Source organism: Triticum urartu, chromosome 3A (assembly GCF_056163025.1).
Source record: "Triticum urartu cultivar PI428250 chromosome 3A, HENAU_Tu73, whole genome shotgun sequence".
Lineage (NCBI taxonomy): Eukaryota > Viridiplantae > Streptophyta > Magnoliopsida > Poales > Poaceae > Triticum > Triticum urartu.
The window spans coordinates 251,387,118-251,409,319 of record NC_141875.1 but is presented as its reverse complement, the minus strand read 5'-3'; positions in this window follow the sequence as shown (position 1 = coordinate 251,409,319).

Genomic DNA, 22,202 nt, shown 5'->3' with positions numbered 1-22,202 from the left:
ATCAGGAGCATGTAAAATGTTTGCATCAAATCCTTCATTAGCAGTCTGTTCATTAGACACTTCAGGCTCAAGAACAACATGAGCTTGGATGTTTGCACCGGAAACTTGATTAGATACATCAGATTCAGTCAGTTCAGTATTGATTGGGGAGTTATAAAATAAGTAGAAATTGGTTTCCTTTTCTCATAGATTCCCTACATACAAACAGTTTTACAACACCGTCAGATTTAACTATTGGCCAGAAATTGAAGAGTTGAATCAGATATAATTAGGGATGTGATGTACCTGCTCGTTGCACATGCTACTCTTGCAAGCTGCGACTGTCCGTTTGTGCAAGCTCCATGCCATGTCCGTGTTGCCGCCGCTGCCTCCCACGCAGGCTACACCCAGGGTTGGATCTTCTTCTTCTTTTCCTTCCGTTTGCTTCAAGCCCGGCGACCGCCCTCCAATGAGGGCGCGAGGAAGTGCTGTGTCATTCTGTCCAGCGACGGCTAGGTTAGGAGCGAACCCGACTCGAGGCTGGAGCGAATGAATTGGGATTTTTCCTACTGTCGATCGATATGGGAGGCACTCGTTTGGGCCGCGAGCATGCTATAGGGCCTGCCTTGCACTTATGCTATTGGCCCATCCAAATTGAAACATTTTTCTTCATTTTTTACATTGCCTGCTCGTGCATTGGGACGAACAAAACTAGCCTGGGCCAACCTGGACGACCCACACTAGGTGCACACTTTCCAACCACCCGAGGTGGCCGCCCATACCAGCCCCTATGGTGGCGTCGCCCCTTTTTGCGTGTATGATTGGGGTAGTGAAAAATATTCCAGTGACGCTTTTGATTTACCCACAAAATGGTTGAATTGCTTGTTTATATGAACTGAGTTCACCAATAATGTGAAGGATGCCAGTCTTTTCATCCTATTGTAGATTGCTTAAATCTCGATATGCCAAAAGTAATTGCATGAAATATACAGTAAAAGCCAGTGTGATGTGTGTGGCTACAACTAGTCTGACTACACGTCCTCATATAACATATCAAGGACGCACCATCTTACCAGATTAACCGTTCGACTTACCAATGTAGTGTGGGAAGAAAGAAGTATTGGGACTACGTATCCAAGCAATTGATGACATGGACTCCTTCCTACAACCTTGTAAGCGAAAAAGAAGTTGCAGTGTGCCTGTACAAAGAACTAGCATAAGTTCAGGTACCTGCTTCTCGGAATTTTAGTTAGCCACTTATTGCAAAATTGTTCAATTATGTTGCTTGGCTTAATTTAGTTTGCTACTGATTACATAATGCCACATCCTATTAATCCTATTATAGACTGCGCCTATCTATGTGTTCGATACTTACTGTTAAGAATTGCCTGTTTGCCTGAACTTAAATAACTACTTGTTTGTTTAACTGCTTTGCTGCTGCAACAACGGGTTACAATGATGTTAATAACTAATTTTCAGCATCCAATTGAAACTATTTAATTCCTTGTTTGTTTAACTGGTTTGCTATTATAACTCCCAGTTGAGATGTTTTGCTAACTTCAACTTTTCTGAATCCAATCGAAACTTTAATGGCAAAACAGGTTAGCCCAAGATCAAACAACGAGGTCCCCATGGACGTTGTATCATCCCACAGCAGTGGCACTGGCCCAATCGTGCATTATGAATTGCTAACTGCTGATGCTCTAGAGGCTAAACTAGTGGTAGAAAGAGATTCTGCTTCTGCACTTAGAGATGAAGCTGACATGTTGCGGAAGCAAACAACACAATCACAAGCAGTACTCAAGACAACCATTAAATATTTAGTGGATTTCAAAATGAAGCAAGCTGAGACTGACCACATTGTTAACGTCTTGAAGGAAAAAAGGAAATTAAATTCCCACTTGGTAAATCATAGGTGAAATGTTCTTTCCATCATTCAATAACCTTTGTGTTGTCTATTCATGTAATCAATCAAACCATTTGTTTTAGAGATCATGTAATAATAGTTTTTTGTTTTTTCTTTTTTGTTTTTTGGTTTGTAATTTTCTTTGAGCACGAGTCTGTATTAATTGATAAGACTCGGAGACATTTCATTTTGATTGTTGTGCCACACCTACAAATATGCCAATCGAGCTGAATGTGCATTCAGCAATAATAGTAGTATAGATGGACCATAAGTGGCATGCATCGGAAAGGGCCAAGATGTTGTAGTAGCTTGGCTAAAAAAGGATGTTGTTGTAGCAAAAAAAAGTACAGCGGCCTGGCTTATGTATGTTAGTTGATATTATTGATCCATATACTCTATAAGTGTTTATATGTCTGTTAGTTATGTGCATTCTTGGTTGATTGACTCGGTATTTGAATCTTGATACATCGCTTGTGTACATATCTAAATGGGAGTACACATTATGTTGTGTGTGACATTTGAGTTGGACATGAAGTGCTCCAAATATTCGAATTCACCTTAAACTGGATTCTAGCTTCTGAATTTGATTATCGGCATTTGGAAACCATATTCATATATGACAGTGGAATACATCTTTGTCGTCCTTTTGAAGATATATAAAAACACATAGAATGATTTATAAAGATTCGTATAGGAATACAAAATGGATTCAAATTTAGTTGCCAGGGTAAACGTGGTTGCTTATTGTCCCAAAATTCGAAAGAAGCGGCAAAATGTCCACTCCCATGTCGGCTTCCTGAAGCCAAGTGTTTGGGACATGTAAATTACTGTCTACCCATTACACGGACAATCCATCGGCCCGATTTCCACTGCTCTAAATAGGGGTAGGTTAGTAACTTCAATTAGACGTGACACGACCGCCTCTAAGCCCATTCTGACATGGTGGGCGCCAAACATGGGTGGAAAACACATTTGATTCAACCTCGTCTCAAAGACCTCTGTCTCTCCCTCCATTTCCCCATTCATACACGGTGGGTGGCAAAACAAACTCGACTCGGCCGAAATCGATGTAGGCAAATATTTTCAATAGGGGCAGGTTTGTAACTTCACTCAGACGTGACACAATTGCCCTACCTGTCAGCCCCGTTCATACACAGTGGGAGCCAACCATGGGCGCCAACCCCCCTCTCCTCGCTCGAAATTGCTCTAGGCAAATATTGGCGAGATGCGAGATTACCGTCGTATCCCCGACCGATGAGACGTCCAAATTTTAAATGGGGGCTAAGTTCATAACTTTCCCATATTTTAGACAGGCGCGTCCCAAAAACATGGTTCCCCGTACCTCTCCCTCCATTTTCCCATTCATACACCGTCCGTGCTAGAACACCATCCCTACACCAGCCTCCATCTACCACCACATCCATCGCCGCCGTCCTCCACCCCATCCATCGCCGCCGTCCTCCACCACATCCATCGCCACTGTCCTCCACCATGCCGGAGCGCCTACCAAGACTGCGTCATCCACTGCTAGAGATGGATGTTTCTCATCCACGGCGACGGACCAAGAGCCTTGCATCACGTCCTCTCGCTTCATCGGTGTCGTCGTCCTCTTTGTCGGGGCCGCTCACACGACCTTCTCTTCCACCGCAACGGGACTTATCCCCCGATGCACCCATCTACCGCCGCGGCGCACCCCTGACAGCCATCGCACGCCAATGCCTACACGGCACCGCAAGAGAGGCGGTACTTCATATCTCCTCAACCTTTTGATCTCAACCAGAAAATAGATCTTAACTTGGTTACTCTACTTTCTTTTCAGCTCTTACAATTTATTTCTTAGTTCGGAGAAAACAATGGCTGCTAAATATCATTTCTCGGGTTTGCAGGTTCAGATCTGCCATGGCACAGTCATAATACGGTTGAATTGATCATGTTGGTTCCGTGGTGGTTTCTTTAATAGAAATCGGAGGGGAAACCCTCTTTTGCTAAAAAAATATGCTTAGTGTTTCCCCCTTTTATGATCACTATAAGATCAGAATACGTGCTTGGTGTCATAATAGCACTTCTCCACCCATCAAGCTAAACAAGCTTAGTTGTTCAAATACGAATCTGATGTTATTGAAACAGAGTCGTTTAATTGGTCAGGTAAATGTTCCTAAATTAGTTTCGAGAATGCATGTTCGCCGCTTGGGTGTGTATCTCTACAGGGTGCCCACGGTGGGTCGGCCCACCCTGGGAGTTTGGGTCGTCCCAGGCCCCGATTCCCCTCTATTCCGCTGCACGCTTCTGATCTCTACTCGCGCCCAGCCGCCTGCCTCGCCGATGACTTGCCGTCCCCGGACGGCATGACTCTAAGAGGACTTTGGACGGTCTCTTACTGCAGTTACAATTCTGCATACTTGTCCTTGTAAGCTCACAAGTAAATGATTGATTCACTACATTTATGCTTGCCTTGTCATATTTGTTGGCAATATTCTTTTAGGGTGGACCACCCTGTTTCTAAATACTGGAACCGTAGACATGAGTGAATAGTATTTCTCTATGTGATCTCTTCCATCATGTGTGGGAAACGAACACTGCATTGTATAGAAAGAAAGTGTCATTTCCAGCTTTTACATAGGCTTCGATCTTTTACATGGAATACAATCTGCCTACTTGCTTTTTGTCGCACTACCAACACTCCACCCTTGAAGCTAAACATTATGCCACTCATAATTCCTTAGTTTATTTTTTCAAATACGAATTTCATATGATTCTAATGTTCCTACTTCAGTTTTGAAATGTGTGTCTGCCTGTTATAGAGACATAAGGGGTTTGTATTTCCGTGTGTGGTCTGGTCAGCACGGTTGGGGGTGAACTTTGCATATGCATGCGTTTATAGGGAGACACTCTTCAAGTTGAATCCACAATGCATTCCATAGATAATCTGACTACTTTTTATGTTTTCATGAATCTCAGATTCTGAACAGCATCATAATGATTATGATCTTGCGCGCATGAAAAGAATAAAGCTGAACAATGTCATGGCTGTCAAACTTGGCATTAAGGGACTGAAATCAAGTCTGGATGCAATGCAATGCAAACGCTCTCCACCTATAGATTCATGCTCAGAATATGATCCTAACAGTGATTCTAAGCTAGAGGGAGACCTAAGTCAATGTAGCTCCCTAGTGGAGGGGCCAGAGGAAGATGCCCTATCTTATTCACCCATCAAGGTGCTTGCTCTAACTTTCCAAGGTTATATTGGTCACACATATCTTGCAACTGATGCTTTGCATTGCTTCTACTTTGTTGAACTGCCATTAGCTTAGTTTACACATCGTGTATGTGAATACGCCCTATCTATCCATTTTCAGTACATATTCCATCTGTCATCATACCATATTTATCCATTCAAATGTTGTTCTTGTGTATTAGACGTTCAAAAGGAAGAGGGCGATTGCTGATCATGGAGGAGCACAAACAAAGTATTTGGAAAGGGTAGTGGCACCTGATAAATCAAATAGCCCATTAGGTGTAGTTGCAATATCACCTGACTCACAAAACACCCCAACTCTAGAAGACTCCAGCCCTACTACACTGGTCATTTCTGATGCCCCAAGTCAGCAGACCCCAGCTGCAGCAAATAGTATGATTATGCCAGTTGACATAGCACCAACTCTACGACGCAAAACCCCCATTCCAGCAAAGAGTACACCAAATCCAGTTGCCAAATCCCTTTTCGAACTAGAGAGAGCCCCAATTGCAGCAAATAGGACCCCTATTCCATTTCTTCACAGTTTAGAAGACGAAGCTTATATTGTTGTCAGGAACTTTGTGCGCATCTTTCCTTCATGGAAAGATTATACCGCAGACACAGAACAATTTCTAGTATTCCTCCACAACTTATGCATAAGTAATGTACTAATGTTATTCATGGTCATTACTGCATATGTTTCTGCTGATAGAAGACACAAGATTTCATTCTTTTAAATAGGCGAGGACCAAACTGGATTGTGAAGACGAGCAAGGGTTGGTTGTGCTTTCAAGCACTCGTTGATGAAGTATCGTTCCTACCTGAGGCAAGCGCACTTCGATGGCAAGCCTCTAAACAAAATTTTTGTAAAGTCTTCGGTTCTACATTTATCCGACGGTGACTGGAATAATCTTGTTACACATTGGTCTCGGCTGCAGCGTAAAGTACTGTCTATGATATCACATTACAATTTGAACTACATTTCTGCATTTTCCTTAATGTCTCACTTGTATGAAAACTATTAGCAGAAGAACATTCATTCTCAAGGGACCACAAAATCTCGCAACTATACTGAACACTACATTGCTCTTGTGAGTACCTCTTGCCCTGTATGACCATACTTACTTTCATAACTGTTTGATTATGTAGCATCACTGCACATGTTAGCCTCGTTATCATCCATTTGGTGGACATTATAAGATCCATATGGATTCTTACATAAATTTAGAATCAACCCAATGCTTTTCAAGAGGTTTAGCTCTGCAGTCCTCTTGTAAGGACTGAACGTCGTCTATCACTGTACATATATTAACAGCTACTCCCTCCGTCCCATAATATAAGAACGTTTTGTACAGTACACCAGTGTTCAAAACACTCTTGTATTATGGGAAGAGGGATTGGTTCATTGTGTAGCATTCTGCATCTTATCTCCCTCGCCCACGATTTACTAAAAAAGATCAGATCTATATTTAATCTTACCAAAAAGTATAATACACAGACAATGCCAGTGCAGAAGTGTAGCCGATTGCTCTTGTCAGTACATTTTGTCCTGTAATGCTTGTACTTCCAGGGATTGGTAGTTGATTATGTAGCATGAATCTGCATCTTATCTTCATTATCCTCTATCCCTTCCAGTATTATCATATCTATAATTACTCTCTACAAAATGTAGAGTATAGGCAATGCTTATGAAGAAGATTATGTGCTGAAATTCTTGAGTTATCCTTGCCTTGACATGGAGAAGGGCATTATAAAGCCGGTGTTAACTGTAATGCAAGTCAGTCCTTCTAAAGCCTTTATCCTCAACTTCTATTTAATTTGATCATACTCCCTATCGTTTACTGCTGTTTAGTTTGTTATTTCTACCAAAATGCATGTTCGCAAGAACCGTAAGTTCTAAGTTTTACTTGTAAAACCAAATTCCTTATTCATACCATGCACATTACTCAATACTCCCTATATGTATGCTTGTTTTTGTGGATCTATAATCCAGTGTGTGGTGAAGCAGCCCACATTTGCACAGTGTCATCTCCTATTTTATCTTACTGATGTGGCTGATGATATGAACAACATGCCATGCACATTAACCAAAACAGATACAATGATTTTCTTTGCCCTTCATCTATGCTTGTTATGTTGACATGGTAATCCAGTAGTGTGGTGAAGCTCCCCGCATTATGAACAATGCCAAATTATGCTATTGATATTTTCAACTTACTCTATATTTTCTAATTTGAAATTGGATGGAATTGACAGCAGAGTTATCATCTTTGTTTATACACGTGCAAAACATGTCATCTCTCTGCTTTGTTTCAGGGTGATATGCCTGATGGCATGCACAAGTCTGCTGAAGGCTGTGAGACAAACCCAACATATATTGCAGCAAAGAAGGCAAAACATCTTGAAGATAGCGAGACAACCCCAAAGTCTTGTCTTGATGCAGTGTTCAAGTTACTTGAGACTAGCAGTCAGACAAGCTCACGGAATTCGTTGTCTGAATCTGTTTGACTTCTTCAGTCCCAAGAGCAGAAAGGCATTTTGCAACTCAACTTCAACTTGAAGTCCTATCTCTAAGAAAGATTGCGGAGAACACCAATGAGAACCTCATCGCTAAATAGCTACACCTGGAAGCTATGACCGATATGCTAGGCCGGTCTCACAGCCTTGCTCAGCAGCTTGCGCAGCAATTCCCATGCAAGGCTAACCTTTCTTGAATTGTCTTGGAAGTAGTCTTGATTTAGTATTATTTTGTTACGCTGCAATGGTGCCCAGTTTTTGTAATCTGCTTCTTCGTTGCACTTTATGATCACTGGTGGCGAACTTCGATGCCTAGTGGATGTAATATACCATAAATCCTTTCTTGTATAGTGTAGGTTTATTCTTAGTTACTATGCCATAATTTCTTTATTTTAGCAGGCCATAATTGGGTCATCATGCATCTTTCTTGGGCCCGAATGATTGGGGCCTCACACTTTGCACGAGACCCACAACTTACACCGGCCTATATTTTAGTTGGGCCTTTTGTGGACCCAGCGCTTAGTTTGGCCCAGGTAGCGTTGGGCCATTAACAGGCTGAATATTGTACTGGCCTATTGTGGCATAGATGAAACCATGGGCCTTTAGCAGGCCAAAATGCATGTTGGGCCTCAATTTTCACTACTCATCGACGGGCCTTCAGGAGGCTGAAATGTAGACCAGGCCTTTTTGGGCCCAGTTATATCACGGGCAGTTACCAGGCCAAAACATATCTCGGGCCTTAGTTGGCCCACTGATATCATGGGCCTTTAAGAGGCCGAAAGCTTAGTACAGACATCAACAGGACGAATTATGCGACAGGCCTTTAATAGGCCCAAAGTCACGTTGGGCTTAACTGTTGCCACCTTTATCACGGGCCGTTAGTGGGCTCGATGTCCCGTCGGACCATATATGGCCCATGGGCAGCATGGGCCATTCCCAGGCTGAAAGTCACACCGGGCTAAAATGGGCCCATGTCTACATCGGGCCTTTAACAGGCCGAAAGTCATTGGGCTGTAATTGGGCCCAAGTATTCGGTGAACAATTAACGGGCCAGATCTGGCTTCAGGCCGTAAATGGGCCATTATTAAGCAGGTCGTTATTGGGCTGGCCCACTAGTACCTGAGTAAGTACTATGGGCCTTTGACTCGGCTGGCCTTTCTAACCTATATGGGCCTCTGTTGGGCCCAGCCATGTGTCGACGTATCATAGGCATGTCTCCTCCAATGGACGGGTGACATCTGGCCCACTGACGAGCTGATTGGTGTTCCCTCCGGCCAATCAGAATTTTACACGTGTAAATTTCCCATTGGTCCCGGCTGTTAACGGGTTATCGGATCCAAAACCGGACCCAATAGCTTAACGGTGTTCCGTTACGGTGGATGCCACGTGTCGGTCACCCTTGCCGAAAGCACTTCTGTGACGCGCGATTTATCGTCAGGAAGTGGACACTTCTGTGATGATAATTTCGGTAATGTCATGGAACACTTCTACGATAGCACAGGTATGACTTTCTTGATTCTGTCATAAAATCATCATGGATGGACATGCATGACAAAAAACGCGACCTACTGTGACAAACACGAATCATCACGGAAGTGTATTTTTTGTAGTGTATGTAGCAGTATGTGATGTATGTCAGAGAGTTAAGGCAGAACAGCAGAAGCCAATAGGATTACTTCAGCCTATGCCAATACTAGAATGGAAGTGGGACAAACTTGGCATGGACTTTATCACCGGATTACCCAGGACTAGATCGAGATATGATTCCATCTGGATAGTAGTGGATCGCTTGACCAAAGTAGCTCACTTTATCCCAGTAAAAACTACTTATACGAGTGCAAAGTTGGGCAAAATATATATGACTAGGATCGTATGTCTGCATGGAGTTCTGAGGACCATCGTATTAGAAAGAGGAACCCAGTTTACCTCGAAGTTTTGGAATCACCTGCACCAGACTTTGGGTACCAGGCAGATGGATGGATCGACCGAGAGAGTCAATCAGATTCTAGAGGATATGTTGAGAGCTTGTGCGCTAGATTATGGATCTAGTTGGGATGATAATTTGCCCTATGCAGAGTTCTCATACAACAACAGTTATTAGGCTAGTTTGAAGATGGCCCCTTTTGAAGCTTTGTATGGGAGAAGGTGCAGGACACCATTGATGTGGGATGAAGTTGGAGACCGTCAGTTGTTTGGACCAGATTTGATTAAGGAGTCTGAAGAGAAGGTTAAGTTGATTCATGATAGACTAAAGGTAGCTCAATCCAGGCAGAAGAGTTATGCGGATACTAAATGCAAGGAGGTAGTCTATGAGATTGGACACAGAGAGGATATCTTCGTGTGTCATCGCTCCGAGGAGTTAAACGATTTGCAGTTGAGGGAAAGTTAGCCCCGAGATTTGTAGGACCATACCAAGTATTGGAACGTATGGGAGAAGTTGCCGACAAGTTGGAGTTACCCGAAGGATTGTCAGGAGTACATGATGTGTTTCAAATTTCCCAGTTGAAGAAGTGCCATGCTGAAATGGCCGATATTCCTCTAAGAGATACAGTACCCTTGGAAGCAATTCAGTTGGAGAGTGACCTAACCTACGAGGAGAAACCCGTCAAGATTCTCGGGTTTGCCAGTCGAGTTACACACAGCAAGGTTATCAAGTTTTGCAAAGTTCAGTGGAGCCACCATACCGAGGATGAAGCCACCTGGGAGCGAGAAGAAGACCTACGGAAGGACCACCCACACCTATTTGCTAGCCAACCCGAATCTCGAGGGCGAGAATCATCTTAAGGGGGGTAGGTTTGTAACATCCCAATTTTCAATTTGGATGTTATACATAGGTCATCATATGCATATCATATTTTATTTGCATTTTGGTTGTGATCTTGGAAATCTTAAGCAACTCAAGGACCCAAGGAGAGAGTTGGAGATTTCACAAATTTTAATATTTGAATTTTTCTCAAATTGGAAAAGAGGAGCAATTTGATTTTAATATTTTTCTCTCCAATTATTCCCAATATTAAAAACAAAAGAGAGAAGATGATATAACTTATTCAAAAGAGAGGAATATTGGAGAAGAAATTTTAAAATCAAATTAATATTTTATTGGTATTTTATTTGCTATTTTATTTGAATTATAAAAATATGCATTTTTGAAAATTGCATTTTTAGGCCAGAAAAATGTTCACCTTGTCCTAAATATTAGATTTGGACGGTGAAAATTCTTTTTGGTATTTTTACGATTTTTTATATTTTAATAGGATTTTTCTTTCGGCAGAAATTTATTTTTTTAAATCTTCGTCGCCTGACTGGGCCAAAGGCCCAGCCGCGTAGCCGCCTTCGCAGAATGCGGACGCCGGACTGCGGTGAGGAGGAGTCTGGGTCGGACTGCCGCCCCCTCGCGCAAGCCGCCGCCCCCGGGCCTTTATATAGCCGCGCCCCGCCGCCGTCGATGCCAGCCGCCGCCGCTGCTGCCACCGCCGCCGTTGCTGCCACCGCCGCCGCCGCACCGCTGCCTCCCTGCGTTGCCGCCTCCCCGACGCAGCCCACCGCCTCGCCCCGCCACTGCCGGAGCCGCCGCCACCGCCTCGCCCGATGCCGCCGACGATCGGATCTCGCCGCCTTTTTTTCGAAAACCGGTAAAAACCGCAAAACCCGTTCTGTTTTTCTCCCATTTTTTCGGTTTAGGTTAGATTGGTTTTTTTTATTTTAGTTCGTTAATTAGTGAACGTTCGTCGGTTAGTTTCTTTTAGCGAACGGTTTTCGTTCGTTTAGTTCTGTTAGCGAACGTTTGTTTGTTAGGTTTTTCTTTTTATTTTAACTTTTCGGCCAAGGACCTATCCACGAATACTTTTATTACAAACCCTCGCTACTTTTTGCTCGTTCGTCCAAATCCAGTGAAACCAACGCCAAAATCTACATCTTGTTCCCCTCTTTCTAGATAATCAACTTGAACACAGATGGTCGCACACACTTAAACTCGGTTGGGTGGAAGAGATTCCTCATTGGCAAGAATCTTCGTGTTGGATAGGCCATCCTAATTACTATTAGGAACACCCACCGCCCAGGCTTGAGGATGATGATCGTCGTCGATATCATCTAGCTAGAACTACATATGTGTGTGTGGCTATATCATCTAGAACTACATTTGATGATCAGCATCGATATCATGTAGAACTACATAGGATGATCATCATCGATATCATCTAGAACTATATATGATGATCGTCATCGATATCACCTTTGTACTGCTTGAGGATGCATATGATGATCGTTACCGATTAATTTGGAACGGATGTAGTACTACCTAGTACCTATAATGCTTTATGAAATTGATATCTAGTAGTACCTAGTATCTGGAAATTGCAGTTTACTGAAACTGAAACTGGGTAGGAAGCGGGGAAAATGATGAAACACATAGCAGTAGCGCAGGGCTAGGAAAGCGCTACAACTAAGTAATAGTAGCATGTTCTGGAAAAGCGTTGCTGATATACTCAATAGTAGTAACGCGGGTGCAAACCATGCTACTACTAACAGTTAGCTGTAGCGCCTTATTGGTAGCGCGGCTGCCCGCACTGCTGATAGCCTCAAAACCTGCACTACTAATAGGGTTTTCCCTAGTAGTGTATGACTTTGCTATGCTTAATGCTTGTCACTAGGGCCCGAGTGCCATGATTTCAGATCTGAACCTATTATCTTTTCATGAATATATGTGAGTTCTAGATCCTATCTTGCAAGAAATAGTCACCTACTATGTGTTATGATCCGGCAACCCCGAGGTGACAATAATCGGGACCACTCCCGGTGATGACCATAGTTTGAGGAGTTCATGTATTCACTAAGTGTTAATGCTTTGGTCTGGTACTCTATTAAAAGGAGGCCTTAATATCCCTTAGTTTCCAATAGGACCCCTCTGCCATGGGAGGGTAGGACAAAAGATGTCATGCAAGTTCTTTTCCATAAGCACGTAGGACTATATTCAGAATACATGCCTACATTACATTGATGAACTGGAGCTAGTCCTGTGTCACCCTATGTTATAACTATTGCATGAGGAATCGCATCCGACATAATTATCCATCATTGATCCATTGCCTACGAGCTTTTCAAATATTGATCTTTGCTTAGTTACTTTTCCGTTGCCACTTTTATGATTGTTAGAAAAACTACTGCCGTTACTTTTGCCACCATTACCATTACTTCCATACTACTTTGCTACTAAATATTTTGCTGCAGATATAAGTCTTTCAGGTGTGGTTGAATTGACAACTCAACTGCTAATACTTGAGAATATTCTTTGGCTCCCCTTGTGTCGAATCAATAAATTTGGGTTGAATACTCTACCCTCGAAAACTGTTGCGATCCCCTATACTTGTGGGTTATCACGCATCATCGAAGAGGCACCAATGGAGGTAGTGAACCTCATCCGAGATGGTGTCTAGATTGGATCTGGTGTTTCTGGACTCTGCGTCGGCTGGATGAATATTTCGTCGACACTTCTAGAGTTCTGGGATTTTTGGGATATTTATAGAGCAAAGAGGCGGTCCGCGGGCACCCAAGGTGGGCACAACCCACCAGGGCGCGCCTGGGCCTCCTAGCGCACCCTGGTGGGTTGTGCCCCCCTCGAGGCACCCCCCAAGGAGCAGCTATGGCCTGTTGTGTTCCTTCTGGCCCATAAACATTCTCCGTAAAGTTTCGTGGCATTTGGACTCCGTCTGATATTGATATTCTGCGATGTAAAAAACACGATAAAAACAGGAACTAGCAGTTGGCACTATGTCAATAGGTTAGTACCAAAAAATGATATAAAATGACTATAAATGATTGTAAAACATCCAAGGTTGATAATATAATAGCATGGAACAATCAAAAATTATATATACGTTGGAGACATATCATCATGCCCAAGCTTAACTCCTACTCGTCCTCGAGTAGGTAAGTGATAAAACAGAATTTTTGATGTGGAATGCTGCCTAACATGTCATATCATATTATTTTCTTTATAGCATGGACATTTGGAATTTTAGTTGTTCAAAGCAATAGTCTAGTTTTGACATGATAATTTAGATACTCAAGCATATCAACAAGCAACCATGTCTTTCAAAATATCAACGCTAAAATAAGTTATCCCTAGCCCATCATGCTCAAACATTGATCCATTCATGAAACACACTCGAATATTAGCTACACCCAATACTTAAGTACGATCATATTGCCTCCTAGTTGGTGGTTTTATAATAGAAGATGAAGACTCAAAATAAAAATTGCATAAAGTAAAAAGAAAGGCCCTTCACAGAGGGAAGTAGGGATTTGTAGAGGTGCCAGAGCTCAAAGCGAAAAACTTAGAGATAAAAACATTTTGGGAGGTGTATCCATCCCACCAACAAAAATGACTTAGAGTTCCCAACACTTTCCATGCTAGATATATCATAGGTGGTTCCCAAACAGAAAATAAAGTTTATTCGTTTTTCCACCATACTTTCACATTCCATGGCTAACCGTATCCATGAGTGCCCTCCATACCAACACTTCCCAAAGAATTTATTATTTGACAACATAAAGTAAATTCATTTTTTGCATTTCGGGACTGGGCATCCCTAATACCTTTGCCTTACTCTCGTGCAGTGACAAGTGAATAAACACTCATCTTGAGAACAACACATCTAGCATGGAAAATATTATCCACCCCTCACCGCTCCGCGAGCGAAAAAAACACACAAAAGAGAAGTTTGTTTTCAAAATTAGAGATGGCATATGCAAATTTGCTTAGAACGGCAAAAGAATACCGCATATAGGTAGATATAGTGGACTCATGTGGCAAAACTGGGTTAAAGGTTTTTGGATGCACAAGCAGTGATCATACTTAGTGCAAAATGAAGGCTAGCAAAAGATTGAGAAGCGACCAACCAAGAAACAGATAATCTCATAAGCAAGCATTGAGCATAAATAACACTGAATAATGCACCACAAGTAGGATGTAATTTCATTGCATGACTGTTGACTTTCGTACTTGCATAGGGAATCACAAACCTTAACACCAATATTCTTACTAAAGCATAATTACTCACCAACATAACTCACATATCACATCATCATATCTCAAAACTATTACTAAGAATCAAGTTTATTTTGTCCAATGATCTTCATGAAAGTTTTTATTATTTCCTTCTTGGATATCTATCAATTTGGGACTAATTTTCATGTGACAAACTCCAACAAATATAAGTGAAGATCATGAGCATAATAAATTTTTCTTTCTCTAAAATTAACTTAAGTGAAGCAAGAGAGAATTTCTTGAAAATTTTACTAACTCTCAAATAAATCAAAGTGAAGCAAGAGAGCATTTCTTCAAAAATACTAAAGCACACCGTTCTTAAAAAGATATAAGTGAAGCGCTAGAGCAAGCCCATTGCTCATAAAATTTTAAGTGAAGCATGGAGAGAAATTCTAACAAGTCATGACATGATTTTGGTTCTCTCAAATAGGTGTGTCCAGCAAGGAGTGATGACTTAAAACACAAAATAAAACAAGCAAAGACTCATATCATACAAGACGCTCCAAGCAAAACACATATCATGTGACGAATAAAAATATAGTTTTGAGTAAAATATCGATGATCGTTGAAAGAAAGCGGGGATGCCCCCGAGCTTAGTTGGTTGCTCTTTTTTGGATAATAGCTTGGGATGTCGAGGCATCCCCAAGCTTAGGCTCTTCCATCCTTCCTTCATCCTGTCGGTGTACAAAAGTAGGGGTCCCTTTTGTACCCCTTTACTTGTGCGCGGGCAGTCGCAGCCACGCGCCTGCGGCCACACTTGGCGGAGAAGAGGAAGCAAAGGCCCAAGACTACTAGAGCAGTGCCAAGCCAAAGGCATGAGAAGCAGAGGGTCGAGGTGACACTCCCCCGGCAAGGCCCTTGCTGGGGTGGCCTTCACGGCCCTGGCAAGAGTTTTGCTGGGGCGACTTGCCCCACACCAACAAGGCTGCCACCCTCGAGTCTAAGGGTCCCAACGCCATCAACCACATTGGAACCAAGGCTCGGGAGGCGCCTCCATGGTGACATGCAGACCTTTGTGAAGACAAAGGGCCTACGAGGCCTAGATAGGAACCAAGAAACAAGACAATAGCAAGGCTCCTTGCAAAGGATGCCCACGAGGCCCCGGCAAGACTCTTGCCGAGGGCGCCATGAGGCCCCGGCAAGACCCTTGCCGGGAAGATCAGCAAGACTGTGGCAAGGCCTTTTCGCCCCGTCGCCGCCCTAGCTCAGCGGCCGACCCACCAACTAAGTAGATACCCACGTGGTAGTACGTGGCTCCTAAGACAACTAGTCAAGCACCTATGTGGTGGCATGCAGATCTTCATGAAGACCCTGCCTCCACACCAGCTTAGCACCCTACATGGCGTTGCATGCCTCGTTGGCCTGGACGCATGTTGAAGCAAGGCAAGGCGGCGACGGATGGGACGGGCTTCTCTACCATCCCCGATAAAGCAAGAAGGGCATGTCGGCAGCACATTAAATGTGTTTGTCCTATGGACTTGACTACTGTACAACTTTCCACCTCCTATGTGCCACTGTGGCAGCCCTTTTTGACTATAAAAGGAGGCCCGCGGCATACTGAGGAAGGATTCAGACTTTTCGGACCCTACACGCTTTGTAGCTAGTCCAAGAACACCAGATAAACATAAACCAGCAGGACTAGGGTATTACGCATCACTTGCGGCCCGAACCTGGATAATCCCCCGTGTTGATCTTCTAATCCCGCTCTTTCCACGGCCCCGCGCTCGCCAACCGTAGAAAAAGGGATTCTACGTGATCCCGTAGGTGTCGTTTCCCCCGACATCTTTGGCGTGCCAGGTAGGGGGCGCAAGCCGTGGAAATCTGGTTTTGGAGCCGATGCGTCGACTCTCTCATGGGGATGGCTCGAAGGGAGAGGGCGACGTCGACCAGCCGCCCTCTGGTGTCGTCCGCAGCTTCGACAACCATGTGCGTGGCCCCGAAAAGATAAGTCATGCAAAATTTTGGCTAATTTCATTTATATAAGTCTGTCTTCCTCGAAAGATCTCGTTCCTTGTATGGGAAACCTGAACGCAATCGGACCCTTCCACTATTGGCAATGCCCTTGCTCTGTTTCGAGTCCTCTTAACAGTTCAAGCGGCCGCATTGAGAATGGCAAGGTGGCCAACCCGCTACTAGTGGCGCTCTTGTCCTGTTTCGAGTCCGCTCGACAATTCAAGCGACCGCGCTTGTCGGATGTGGGGTTCCGGCAAACCCTTAAGGTTCAAACACTGGGGTGCACGCTAAGTCTTTTCCTCCCACCGATCTACGCCCTAGCTCACTAAGATCTCACGGACGAACTCGATGAACTCGCAACACAGAAAGACCCAAGATTTATACTGGTTCGGGCCGCTGTTGTGGTGTAATACCCTACTCCAGTGTGGTGGTGGTGGATTGCCTCTTGGGCTGATGATGAACAATACAAGGGGAAGATCAGCCTCCTGAGTGTGAGGTGTTCTCGTGCTTGGCTAACTTGTGTGTGTGGGGATGATCTTCCGGATCCTCTCCTGCCTATGGTGGTGGCTAGTCCTATTTATAGAGGCCCTGGTCCTCTTCCCAAATATTGAGCGGGAAGGGATCCAACAACGGCTGCAAATTTGAAGGGGGAAAGCTAGTACAAGCTTTCCTGACAAAGGTGGTCTCCGCCTGCGAAAGGCTCTGGTGGTGACGCCATCTTGGGCTCCAAAATGACCTCCATCTTGCCGTCCTTCTGGTCTTGGTCTCGTTGCACCAATATGGCAACCTTTGCCTGATGCCTCGGTACTCCTCGCCTACGCTGGCCTCCTTAGCACCAAAGAGGAAACAAGGACGCTACGCGCATTGGCGCCCGCCTGGTGTCGATCGTCATGGCTCACGTCACGAGAGCCTCGTGGGGTTTTCCTCGTCTTGTTATCTCCGCCCTCCTAAGCCTGCCCGACTAGGCCACTCCAGAGGAGGTCTTGTGTCGTCCGCCTTGCAAGGCTTGGCCCCTCGCGAGGGACTTGGATGCCTTGTTGATGAAGATGGGTCGTACGGCCTGCTGGCTTCGCCACGCCATGGCCCGTAGGCAGGCAAGTCTGGGGACCCCCATTCCTAGAACGCAGACAGTAGCCCCCGGGCCCAAGGTGCGCTCGGGCTTGGCTTTGCGGCGAAGCCAAGGGTCAAGTACGGAGCACCGCGGGCCCCCAAAAGCCTGTAGCCTCGGTTGACGCGTGGTGGTTGATTGGATGTGGGTGTCTCCGCTTCCTCACGCTGCCTCGGCAACTGCACAACTTGACAAAAGGCTGGCGCGGGCAGCACTGGCCTTCATTGCTTCTTCTTCGCCTTGCTGCAGATCCCCTTCCTTGCTCTCTGGCACCGCTATCTCCAGATCCGCCCCAATCTCATCCCGTACTCGTGATTCATGGCGCCGCGCAAGGCCAAGGCTTCCACAGCGCCGGCTTGGTATAAGCCGGCCCTTGAGGCGCCCACCGTCACGGAGAAGAGCCTCACCTCCGTGCGCCTGCTGATGGCAGGCGAAAGTAATGAGTGGGGGGAGACCGAGATCCGGCTTGCCTCTGACGTGCCAGAGCCCGAGGAAAGCACCTTCTTCCCCTTCTTCTTGAGCAGTGTCACCGTCGGGTTGGTTCCTCCCTTCTCTGGTTTATTTTACGAAGTCCTCAACCAGTACGGGCTGCAGGCGTTGCATCTCCATCCCAACTCTGTCCTCCTCTTGTCCATCTTTGCCTACTACTGTGAGGCGTACCTGGGCGTGATGTCGTCCGTGGCGCTCCTGCGCCATTTCTTCTTCCTCCGTGTCAACGAGGGTCACATCTCCGGATGCGCTAACTTCGTCGCATCCAGCAAGGCCAACTCGATCTTGAGCACCAGGAAGCGGGCCGACAACATTCGATCCAAATGGGTCATGATGGAAGCCAAGTGCGCCGATCCGCATCTGGCGGTACCTACGGTGGCGCCCTCTCTCCACAGGGGGTGGCCCAGGGCGGAGCTTGCTGATGACCGGGCATCGTCTATGTTGGGGCAGATGGTGACCGACCTGAAGCCGGGCAACACGAGGGTGGCGAAGGTTACAGGGGTCATGCTTCTGAGGGAGTTCTTGACACTGCGAGTAGCCCCACTCCAGGCGCGTGCGCGCCCCCTGTGGGAGCTTGAAGAAGAGGGAAATAGGACCCGCCTGAGGCCAGGGTCCTTGCCTGACGATGAATTGGCCGCTGTCCTATGCCTCATAGTTGGGGACAACCAGGAGTACCCACCAAGCACCTTCGTCGCCCTATTCCAATGCAGGTATCGGGAAGAATTCGTCGCCTCCAGGTTGACCTTTGATGCGCATGGGTTGGTGCCGTCGGCGCTCCTGGGAGCCCCCGTGGCACCGAAACCGGTGGAGGTGTCTTCTGTCGAGCCTCGCAGGGAGGGGGAAGAAGAGGAGGACCCGGAGAAGACTCTAGAAGAGGTGGGGGAGACTTCCCCTATGAGCAAGGCCGAGATCCTCCGCGCCCTTCTTGGCGATGCCTAGGCCAACGCTCGCCAAAGGGAGAGGGGGCAGCCCCCCATCCCGACGCAGGGTAGGTCGTCGCTGGTGCCTCGCGATGCCGCCTCCATCCCGATGCTGGCAGGCTTCAGGCTTCCTAAGCGGAAGTATGTCGTGGTGGATCAGTAAGTGTCTCAAGCTTCGCCTTGTCCCTGTTAGTACTCATCAGTTCCTGATGTTGGCCCTTGGTTGATCAGGCCGACGTCTTCTACGAAGAAAAGTAAGGAGGATGTGGCGTCCGTGCCTCCTTCCTCAGAGAAAGGGGGTAGCAGCGCCCGCATCTCCCCAGCCCGGTCGTCCTTGCGGGGCCAAGAGGAGCATTGCCACGTGGAGCCAGCCCCCATGGCCCTGCTAGCTGCGGAGGTGCCGGCGCCTGGCGCGGCCAATGAGGTTCCAGCCACTGCAGAAGTCGTGGTTTCCCGGACCCTGGTGACGATGTCGCCTCCTCCCGCTGATGCACCTCCACTCCCAGGTTCTTCTGCTCTTGCTGCTACTCTAGAACGTGCTCTCTCAGAGCTGACGCGGCTACAGGCGGATCTCCTGGGCGCAGACCCACGCCTTGTGGCCGGGGGTCTCGAGCTGGCCTCAGGCTGGCTCCATTCCGACTTGGCGGTTTGCGCGGCGCTAGGCCAGGCCGTTGCGGCTTCTGAGAAGGAGAAGTAGAGTGCCGCCAACCCCGCAACCGATCGTGAGATGGCGTTAAAAGATGCCAAGGCCGCCCGTGACCGCTGCTAGGTGCTGGAGGACGAGCTGCAGGGCATGCGCACCAAGCACGCCGAAGAAGCACGCTGCCACAAGGTGAAGGAGGAGAAAATGAAGGCTCGGGAGGACGCCGTCAAGAACCATGATGCTGAGTGATAACCCACAAGTATAGGGGATCGCAAAAGTTTTCTATAAGTAAGAGTGTCGAACCCAACGAGGAGCTAAAGGTAGAACAAATTTCCCTCAAGTTCTATCAACCACCGATACAACTTTACGCACGTTTGACGTTCGCTTTACCTAGAACAAGTATGAAGCTAGAAGTACTTTGTAGGTGTTGTTGGATAGGTTTGCAAGATAATAAAGAGTACGTAAATAAAAAGTAGGGGCTGTTTAGATAAAGAAACAATAAAGTAAATATAGCAAGTGTGGAAAAGTGGTGGTAGGAGTTGTGAAATTGCCCCTAAGCAATTGACTACTTTACTAGACCGATAGCAAGTATTATGTGTGCGAGGCCACTACTAGCACGTCATCCCTGACTTGGAATTCTATGCACTTATGATTGGAACTATTATCAAGCATCCGCAACTACTAATGTTCATTAAGGTAAAACCCAACCATAGCATTAAGGTATATTGGTCCCCCTTCAATCTCGTATGCATCAATTTTTATGCTAGGTTGAAGCTTCTGTCACTCTTGCCCTCCAATACATAGTCCTATCAACATACAACTAACCTAGGGTGTGATCCACGCGCGCAATCATATGATGGGCACCAAAGGACAGCAACATAACCACAAGCAAATTAAATCAATCATACCAATTCATCAACCACCGATAGGACAACAAAAATCTACTCAGACATTATAGGATGGCAACACATCATTGGATAATAATATGAAGCATAAAGCACCATGTTCAAGTAGAGGGTACAGCGGGTTGCGAGAGAGTGGACCGCTGTAGATAAAGGGGGGAAGGTGATGGAGATGTTGGTGAAGATGGCGAAGGTGTTGGTGTAGATCGCGGTGATGATGATGGCCCCCGGTGGCACTCCAGTGCCACCAGAAGCGAGGGGGAGAGCCCCCCTTCTTCTTCTTCTTCCTTGACCTCCTCCCTAGATGGGAGAAGGGTTTCCCCTCTGGTCCATGGCCTCCATGGCAAGGGAGGGGCGAGAGCCCCTCCGAGATTGGATCTGTCTCTCTGTCTCTCTCTGTTTCTGCGTCCCCAGATTCTTCCCTTTCACCGTTTCTTATATTCCAGGAGATCCGTAACTCTGATTGGGCTGAAATTTTAACATGATCTCTATCCGGAAATTAGCTTTCTTGTGGCGAAAGAAGGGCATCAACCGCCTTACAGGTGGCCCACGAGGGTCAGGGGCGCGCCTAGGGGGGGCAAGCGCGCCCCCTGCCTCGTGGCCACCTCAGGAGTCGTCTCGCGTGGATTTTTCTTCCCAAAAATCATATATATTCCAAAAAAAATCTCCGTCAGTTTTTATCCCATTTGGACTCCGTTTGATATGAATATTCCACAAAACAAAAAACATGCAACAAACAGGAACTGGCACTAGGCACTGGATCAATATGTTAGTCCCAAAAATAGTATAAAAAGTTGCCAAAAGTATATGAAAGTTGTAGAATATTGGCATGGAACAATAAAAATTATAGATACGACAGAGACGTATCAGCATCCCCAAGCTTAATTCCTCCTCGTCCTCGAGTAGGTAAATGATAAAAAAATAATTTTTGATGTGGAATGCTACCTAGCATAATCTTGATCACATGTCTAATCATGGCATGAATATTAAGAAACGAGTGATTCAAAGCAATAGTCTATCATTTGACATGAAAACAATAATACTTCAAGCCTACTAATAAAGCAATCATGTCTTTTCAAAATAACAAGGCCAAAGAAAGTTATCCCTAAAAAATCATATAGTCTGGCTATGCTCCGTCTTCACCACACAAAATATTCTCCTCATGCACAACCCCGATGACAAGCCAAGCAATTGTTTCATACTTTTGACGTTCTCAAACCTTTTCAACTTTCACGCAATACATGAGCGTGAGCCATGGACATAGCACTATAGGTGGAATAGAATGGTGGTTGTGGAGAAAGCAAAAAGGATAAGATAGTCACACATCAACTAGGCGTATCAACAGACTATGGTGATGCCCATCAATAGATATCAATGTGAGTGAGTAGGGATTGCCATGCAACGGATGCACTAGAGCTATAAGTGTATGAAAGCTCCAACTGAAACTAAGTGGGTGTGCATCCAACTTGCTTGCTCATGAAGACCTCGGGCATTTGAGGAAG